Source organism: Lonchura striata, chromosome 7 (genome assembly GCF_050655825.1).
Source record: "Lonchura striata isolate lonStrDom1 chromosome 7, ASM5065582v1, whole genome shotgun sequence".
Taxonomy (NCBI): Eukaryota; Metazoa; Chordata; class Aves; order Passeriformes; family Estrildidae; genus Lonchura; species Lonchura striata.
Window position 1 is genome coordinate 984,152 of NC_140709.1, and position 9,095 is coordinate 993,246.

At 49.4% G+C, this 9,095-nt stretch overlaps 1 long non-coding RNA gene across 1 annotated transcript; it reads left to right on the forward strand.

Annotated features, from left to right (window-relative positions):
* Positions 1 to 1,034: 1,034 nt before the first annotated feature.
* Positions 1,035 to 4,173, forward strand: LOC146766857 (uncharacterized). Its single transcript, XR_014956438.1, has 2 exons — positions 1,035 to 1,935; positions 2,566 to 4,173. It is a non-coding gene; the product is annotated as an uncharacterized LOC146766857 (long non-coding RNA).
* The last annotated feature ends 4,922 nt before the right edge of the window (positions 4,174 to 9,095 follow it).

Consider the following 9,095-nt stretch of genomic DNA (forward strand, 5'->3'; position numbering starts at 1 on the left):
GCACCATCCTGCTGCCCCCGTGCTGCCCCTGGCACCTGCAAAGCCTGGGAGTGGCTGCAGGAGTGTTGTAAATGCAGGTGAACCTGGTGGGAGGAAATGGAAATGTCTGACCCTAATTCAGCAGGCTGAATGATTTATTTATTTTAACTGTGCTATAGTACATTAATAGACTATTGAAAGGGAGAGACTAAAGTTATAAACTTACTTGTTTTAACTCCCATATCTCACTCACCACTCGTGACCCTCTCTGAGCCCAGCCCCAGGTGGGTTGGATTGGCCACCGGGCTCAAACAATCCTCACCAGAATCCAACCAAGGGAAACAATTCTCCAAACACATTCCACATGGGAAAACAAGGAGCAGAAATAGAAATTGTTTTCTCTTTCTCTCCTCTGTGCTCCTCCACGAAGAATCCTGAGAGAGAGAAAGCAATGTGCTGGAACACCCCGTGTGCCCCACAGCTCTGCAGGGCAATTCCTGCAGGACAGGCAATTCCTGCAGGACAGGCAATTCCTGCAGGACAGGCAATTCCTGCAGGACAGGCAATTCCTGCAGGACAGGCAATTCCTGCAGGACAATTCCTGCAGGACAGGCAATTCCTGCAGGGCAATTCCTGCAGGACAGGCAATTCCTGCAGGACAGGCAATTCCTGCAGGACAGGCAATTCCTGCAGGACAGGCAATTCCTGCAGGACAATTCCTGCAGGACAGGCAATTCCTGCAGGACAGGCAATTCCTGCAGGACAATTCCTGCAGGACAGACAATTCCTGCAGGACAGGCAATTCCTGCAGGACAGGCAATTCCTGCAGGACAGGCAATTCCTGCAGGACAGGCAATTCCTGCAGGGCAGGCAATTCCTGCAGGACAGGCAATTCCTGCAGGACAGGCAATTCCTGCAGGACAGGCAATTCCTGCAGGACAATTCCTGCAGGGCAATTCCTGCAGGACAATTCCTGGGCTGTGGCTGCTGCTGCTCCCGGGCTCAGCCGCCTGCCCTGGCTCCTTCCTGCCCTGCCCCATCCCCGGGCTCAGGCTGCTGGTTCTGGGGGTCCCTACTCCCTGTTGTAGAGTTTGTGCAGCCTGCAGGCACAGCCCTGTCAGTGCTGCTGCTGAGAGGAAAACACAGCAGACAGAACTCTTCTCACCAGCCCTCAGGGACCTGGCTTGGGATGGTGTCTGTGGCTTCAATGTGAAATTATTGGAGTGCAGGCCTGGAGCAGAATTATTTTGTGCCCGCTTAAGGCGTTTACTCATCACTCCTGATTTTGTGTGCTTGCTGCTGCTCGCTGTGTTTTGCTTCCCAAGGGCTGTGAAGCAGTTGGAGGCGTTCTGAGCTGTCCTGGGGAGCCAGAAGCTGCTCTGGGGCTGACACCTCTGTGTTTCGGGGTGATGGAGGTGCCAGAGCTGAGCCGTGGCTGGGCGGTCTTTCAAGGCAGCCGAACTCCCGCGGTTTAGGTCATTACTATACATTAAATAACAGCCTCTGCTCTTAGCTGTGGGCAGCAGAAGCTGAGTGTTCAGGTGAAAAGGTCCCTGGGCATCCTGGGCCGTTCAGCTGCTCGTTTCTCCCGACTGAGCCCCCGGATCCGGGCAGGCACCTCTGCTTTGTGCACACACCACCCCGGCTGTTTATTCAGCCCCAGAGCCCATCTCCCTTATTTGCTTATTCCACCGGCAATTCTGGTTCCTTTCTGATGGGTTTCCCCCCTACTTTCTCCAGTACACTGCAATTTCCAGCCCGGTATTTGCTCAGCTGACAGCGCCGTAATCGATGGCTGAAAGCAAGGCTAAATCTCGGCATTTCTGTTAAAAGGAGGCGTTTGGGAACAATCGGATGAACAACGGTGTCGGCAATAAAACTTTGAGTGGAATTGGGCTGCCACGGGCTGACCCGGGCTCTAATCTTTGTTCTTGCCGTGGGACTGAATGTCAAGAGGTGAGTCCTGGTGACATCCCTGAGCCTGCAGGATGGAGGGCAGCGAGCACCTCCCTCCCTGGCCACAAACAAACTAACAACTTCAAATGCCTCTTAACCTTCATCTCCATGAGCTTCAAAGGATCAGCGTGAGATGCATCTTCATCCCTCATGGCAGCAGAAAGCCAGGGACAATGTGATCAGTGGGCTCAGGGGCTGTGCCTCCTCTCCTGCAAATGTCTTCTTTTATTCCGCTTCCCTTGAAGGGGAAGCAGAAGGGAAAGCAGGGAGTATTTTTGCTGCAGACCCTTATTTCCTGCAGGAATTTATACCTCTGATAGAGGAGATCCAAATTAGGGAGTGAAGAGTGTCTGGGGAAACTAAGAGCTCACCTGGAGCATTTTTTAATTTATTGCTTATAATCAATAAGGGAGAATTTTAATACCCAGTAAACTTTCCCTTTTTTTTTTCTTTTTTTCATTTTCCCTTGGTGTTTTCTCTTTTTGCTGCCTGTGAATGGCCGGTGTTAAAGCAGAGGCAGGTTTGAATAATTCAGTTTGTGAGCAGGGAGGGTGAGGTGAGCACCTGACCCTCGTGCGGTTGATTTCTCTCCATTAACGCTGCATCATTAACTCTGCTCCCCTATCACAGGGAGAAGCTGCCCCGTGCCAGGGGGGCTGAGGACAGCCCCGAGTTAACCTGGAGCAGGGCAGGGGCCCGGTGCCAGCTGCTGGGATGTGCAGCTGCGCCAGGACCGTGCTCCGGTGCTTGCTTGGTATTCCATGGAGGTGTTTCTGCTGCTTGGGCCGGTGCCTGGGGAAATACCATCCGCTCCCTGCACAAAAATAAAGGCAACGTCTCCAGCAGCGTGTTCTACCCTAAGGAAGTAAACTGTGAGTAAAGGAAAGGTTAACGCAAGTGGTGCTTGCTAGAAGGAGCTGGGCAGCTGGACTGTGCTCCTCGCCCCCGTGGCTGCAGGGATCCGGGGGCTCTCGGGGGTGCTGCAGGGGTTAAAGGCTCCTGGTGCTCCGTTCTGCTTCCAGCTGCTCAGTGGCACCCAGTCGGGAAATTCTGGAACGGTTTGGCTTGGAAGGGACCCCGGAGCTCCCGCAGTGCCACCGTGCCAGGGCAGGGACCCGCGCTGCCCAGAGTGCCCCCAGCCCTGTCCAGGCTGGCCCTGGGGACCCGGGCAGCCCCCGCTGCAGGAATCCCTGCCAGGGCATTTCCCTGGGTCTGTCTGGCATCAGCTTGCCCTGCTCTGACCCACCAGGGGGACAAGGGAAGGGCCAAAGGCTGGGCAGCAGCTCCTGGCCCTGAGCTGCCACTCGGGATGCAGATCTGAGGTCTGGGCTGTGTGCAGAGCCACCCCAGGCTGGCTGTGCCTTTAGTTCAGCTTGCTCAGCTATGGCTGGAATCACTGCAAACAGGAATATCCCTGGAAAATGGGCAAATTTGGCGTTAATTAAACACCACCTTTTCCCAAGCAAAGGAAAGCTGTGCCCCATTGCACTGCATTAATTACCTTTATTATCTCAGGCAGCTGATCTGACAGCCTGCCCGGGTCTGCCTGTTCCTTTTGGGGCACAGGGCAGGGAGGCTCCTGCTCCAGCCCTGTTTGAGAGCTGCCACAGCCCAGCTAAGCAGCTGGCAGGGTGAGCTATAAAAGCTTCACCAAACAAAGAATTTTTATTTCCTGGCCTGTGCCCGCAGGGGAGGAGTTCTGAAAGCAAAGCAGGAACCTGACAGCCGAAGAGCATCCCAAATTTTTAAACGAACCGGCTGGATTGTTCTTTTATAAAGCTATGCCGATGAAGGACAATTTACAAATAAAAGAGGGGTTTGTGATGACTGGCCACTGGAAAAAGAAAGAGTAAATGACGAAGTGGGTGATTATTTCTGCAGAAGTTGGGTTCTGAAGCTGCCTGGGTACGCTGTCGTTGTGCACCTACCTCCAGCAGGGAGCTGTGAGCAGCACAAGGGGCTTTTCTGGGACCCTGGGGCAGGGGACAGGGGGTGGCTCTGGGGACAGCTCTGCTGCCGGGTCCCTGAGCTTTGCTCCTCCTCTGCAACCCCAAACCCCGAGCCAGCAGCCCTGTGGCCTCTGTGCCTGAGCAATAAACACCCCTGGCCCTGCTGGAATTAATAAAGTCACTGTGAGCCTCCAACGGCTCTCATTTGCTTCCCTGTTTCCATAGGTGATTGCACTAAGCAGCAGCACTTGCTAATCCCACATTCACATAGATAGAAGGTCAAAGTTGGTCAGTGAGCCAAGAAATACCATATCAGGGTTTCTTTCCTCTCCAATTGAAAGAGGTATAAATTGTGGAATTAGTGTATTGATTGAAGGCTACAACTTCAAGCAATCAGTTTTTCTGGCTTGACAAGATTATTTTATCCTACTTTTCTTTTATTATTATGTGTTGTATTTGAGTCATCCTTCAGGCAGATGAAGTGACAGCTTGATTTAACTCAATAAAATCCAGCAGTTAGGAAACCTACTGAGCCGAACAAAGGCGAGGGCGGCTGCGGGAAGGTGCCGGCGCTGGGCAGGGACGCGGTTAGAGGGAATTAGGCGCTAATCAATGCATTTCTATGGAAACTCCGAGCTGCGGGGCCCTGGTGCTGGACGAGTCATTCCGCCTTCCCCACCAACAACTAAAATTACAATTTCTGCCGCCGAGTCCTGGCAGCGGCGGCTGCATTGGAGCCGGGCTTGGGCGGAGCTGCAGAAAGTTGGATTTTGGTGCTTTTCCGATAAGTTTGAAGGGGAATGCTTAGGCAGTGCGTTGCAATTATATTGTAATTGAAATAGTAATAAAGTAAGTAAAAACAATAATAACGTAAGTCTTTGGACAGGAGGTCTTCGCTTGGGTGTAGATCAGCGAACGCAAGTGCTAAAATGTATACTTTTGTCTTCACAAGGGTTTTTTCTCTTGATCCTGCCTGTGCTATGTGTGGAGTAAAGAGCCCAGCAAAAGGATGCAAGGCAGCCCCTCTTCCCCCTGGACTTTGCCAGAGGTCCTGGGGCAGCCAGCTCTGAGGATGTGCCCAATAAATGGCCCCGTTTCCCTTTGTCTGAGAGCAGTAGGTTTGGGGCTGTGCAGTGGGATTGTGGCAGGAAAGTGGGAATTGCTGGAGCGGGGTGAGCCCTGCTGGCTCTGGGGTGAGCTGAGGTGGCTCTGGGGTGAGCTGAGGTGGCTCTGGGGATGAGCCCTGCTGGCTCTGGGGTGAGCCGAGGTGGCTCTGGGGTGAGCCGAGGTGGCTCTGGGGTGAGCTGAGGTGGCTCTGGGGTGAGCTGAGGTGGCTTTGGGGTGAGCTGTGCTGGCTCTCAGGGTGAGCTGAGGTGGCTCTGGGGTGCAGATGGAGCTGGCCAAGGTGCAGGAACAGGCCTGGCCTCTGCACTCAGGGGTGTCTGCTCACTGCTGCTGGCTCCTCGGCAGATGGAATGGGAAAAGCACATTACTGATGTATGAAAAACCATCTCCGTGTGTTATTTACATCCCTGGAAGGGCTCCAGGCCAGGCTGGACGGGGCTTGGAGCACCCTGGGGTGGTGGGAGGTCTCCTGTCCATGGCAGGCGTGGGATGGGCTCTGAGGTCCCACCCCACCCAAACCATTCTGGGTTTCTGAGATTCACTGTGTTTTAATCATCATTTTATTTAGGAGTTGGAGATCCCAATTATCTGTGTTAATTAGTAAATGATCTCTTGCTGAGTTATCTTGAAGAGCCCCTGATTTGGCTGGTAGGTTTGGGCTGGTTTCTCTCCCACTTGGATTATTTTTGCACACGTGCATCTGAAATGTTCACGGGTGTCAGAATTGCTTTTGAAGATGCATTTCATACTCTATAAATGCATTTAACATCCACTGCTTTGAGCAGAGGCAGACAACAACCTCTGTCCAACGCCGAGGCAGTCTGAGGGACCCTCCTGCCCTGAGCTCTGGATCCCACTTTTCCTGCCTGCTCCATCTCAGTTCTGTCATCGGTGGATGTAAAAGCAGGAAAGGACAACTCCCACTTAAGGGCTCAGGTGAAAGCCCAGGCTGCTGCCCCATTATTTTAAAAGCCATGGTTTGCAACTTTCAGACCATGCATTAACATTCACTAACTTGTGTGCAATTTCTCCCACCCAGCATTTCTTTACCATTTAAAGTTGTTTTCATCTTCCTGTGGAACGGCATATATTGTCATGATCTCCTTAAACTGCAGTTTGGTAAATGACTTGTTTAAATTTAAGGAAAAGAGGTTGTTGATAAGTATAGTTTTCTAATACTCTTCCTCAGCTGTCATTTACTTTGACTAAATTTATTTAAACCACCTTAACCTTTCAGAGAAAGGCCAGGAGATGTTTAAAAGAATAATATGTGTCTGACATTTTGGTTTACCAAAAGGACACCATCATAATTCTGTAGTGCCTCTGTTAAAAATAAGCTAAGAAAAGAAAACTAAAATCTCTTTTTCTTTCTGCTTAATTTTGAAAGAATGGAAGGAAATTTGATTGATGGTTACATTAGGAAGTGACCTGCAGGGGTGATCACCAATGCATTGATCTGTCCCTGCAGCAGGGCAAGCTGAGCAGCTGCCACCTGCAGGTGGCTTGTCCCTGGCTGAGGAGCACCTGGGAGGTGTTCACCCAAACCTGAGAGGTGCTCACCCAAATCTGAGAGGTGTTTATCTAAACCTGAGAGGTGTTTATCCAACCCTGAGAGGTGTTCATCCAACCCTGAGAGGTGTTCATCCAACCCTGAGAGGTGTTCATCCAAACCTGAGAGGTGTTCATTGAGGTTTCCATCCCAAACCCAAGAGGTTTCCATCCCAAACCCAAGACGTTTCCATCCCAAATCTGGGAGGTTTCCATCCCAAACCCAAGAGGTTTCCATCCCAAACCCAAGACGTTTCCATCCCAAATCTGAGAGGTTTCCATCCCAAACCCAAGAGGTTGCCACCAAACCTGGGCTTTGGGAGCTCCTCCTGGCCCTGCCCATCCTTGGCCCTGCTGTGGCACTGCCCAGGCTGCTCCAGCCTGGCCTGGGACACCTCCAGGGATCCAGGGCAGCCCCAGCTGCTCTGGGAATTCCAGCCCAGCCAGGAATTCCCAATTCCCAATCTCCCAGCCATCCCTGCCCTCTGGCAGTGGGAGCCATTCCCTGGCTCCTGTCCCTCCATCCCTTGGCCCCAGTCCCTCTCCAGCTCTCACAAGCCACCATTTAATCTTAAATAAGGGGATTCAAATCATCTTTAAGATGTATTAAGAGGTAAATTCAAAATGAAAGAAATCCAAGTCTCCAAACTTGATACCCAGACTGGAGTTACACTTTTGCCCTCCTGACCTTGCCCGAAGTTGTGTGAATTGAGGGCAGTGGCAGCTGTGACTCTGCATTTCCCTGCTTTTGTCAGCTTGTGTCACAACCTCAGCATTATTTAAATGAAATTTTCTTTTCTTTTCTTTTTTTTTTTTTTAATATTTAATATTCCCATTCAGGTATTTGAGCCATAATTTCTGTTAGTAAAAGTGACATTTTGTAAAGTTCATTATTTTTTTACAGAGAAAATCTCAGCCACTTTTCAAAATAGACATTAAATAAGGGAATGGCATCTCCAGGCTGGGAGTCATTCCTACAATTTCCCATTTTAATTCCTGAACACCTGTGAGCCACAACTTGATAATACCTGGGTTATTTCACCTGACCTGGCTGCCCGACCTGTCCAGGCACACGCATCCCTGGATTTCAAATACATTTAAATAATCATTTCTGTGTTCAGGAGATGGATTTGAAGGACCATTAAATATGAGCAAATGTAAAACATTCCTGATATTATCAAAACACAGAATATATTTATCTTATAAGCGAATGAATTAAACTTTGTTGCTGTTACTGGAGTGATCAAGTTTTGATCATCTCAAACTGGATTTGTGTGGAAGTGCTACATTAATGCCAATTTGCCTTTCTTAAGCCATTCTGTGTTTTAAATGTTTTTAGATTTAGGTTCTATCTTAAGAACGATTTGTGGGTTTTAAGAAGTACAAACTTCTGTGGCTGTGAGCTTTCCCCATCCCTCAGAGAGGTGTTTTAGGTGGAATCAGGGTCAGTGAGTGATGCAGCTGTAAAGGTGGAAAATTCCTGAACAAACAGGGATTTCTGACAGACACCACAGGAGCACATCTGATGTTCCCCCTCTCTTTTCCAGTTCTACATCAAGAATCCTTGAATTTTTATTTTATTTTTTAATCTAGAGGAGATAATTTAATATATTGTCTCCATTTTTTTTTAAATGTGCCCCAGTGACTCCTGGAAAGCATTGTAATTTCTCCTGATACAAGTGTTTTTATGCAAGAACATCATATTCATGTACTGCTTGGCATTCAGAAATGCTGGTGGAAATCAAGCAAATTCTTGCTTAAAGCCATATTTCTGGGAGTAACAGCTTCAGTTCAGTGTTTCTGTGGCTCGTGGTGGCTCCTGAGGAAGCTGCAAGTTAATGAATATACATTCTGTGAGTTGTTCCCTCCCAAGGAGTGCCCAGGGCAGGATTTCACACTCTGCTGGTACTTTCTGTTCCAGTCCCCAAGCACCAGTTCTAAAAGTACCACATTAATTAATGCCCCGTAACGTTGTTGTGACAATAAATATCCCACTTTTGAGAGAAAAGCCCCACAAAACCACGTGGAGGATGAATATGAATTAATTTTCAAATCTGCATACTCCAAATAAAGGTCAGATGCTGCAGAGGTGAAATGCCTGACAGAGGCAGGATTTTCCAGGAGAGCTGAGTGAAATGCCTGAGATTCAGATGAAATCTTGGGCTGCTTTTCTTCAGCCTTCAAAGCTTCCTCTTTTTTTGTATTTTATTTTTATTCTTGTGGATAATTTGTTGAAATGTGTGTATCATATTTTAGATCCCATACAGAAGCACAGAGGGATGTTTTCCTTTATCCTGGCAGGGCATTTTGGAGTTGGTGCCCTTTGTGAGGCCCCATTTCCCAGTAACAGACAGAACAGCCTCAGACACCCTTCCTGTAATTACTGATCACCCAAACTGGGTTTTTAAAGAAACACCAAGGCCATGGAGGGAGTCTGAGCGTGGCTCTGTCCCAAAGGGACCTCGAGGGACAGAATTCCCAATGCTGGACAGCTCATGTGGCATTCCTCCCAGGTCAGGAATTTTGAAGGCTGCTGTG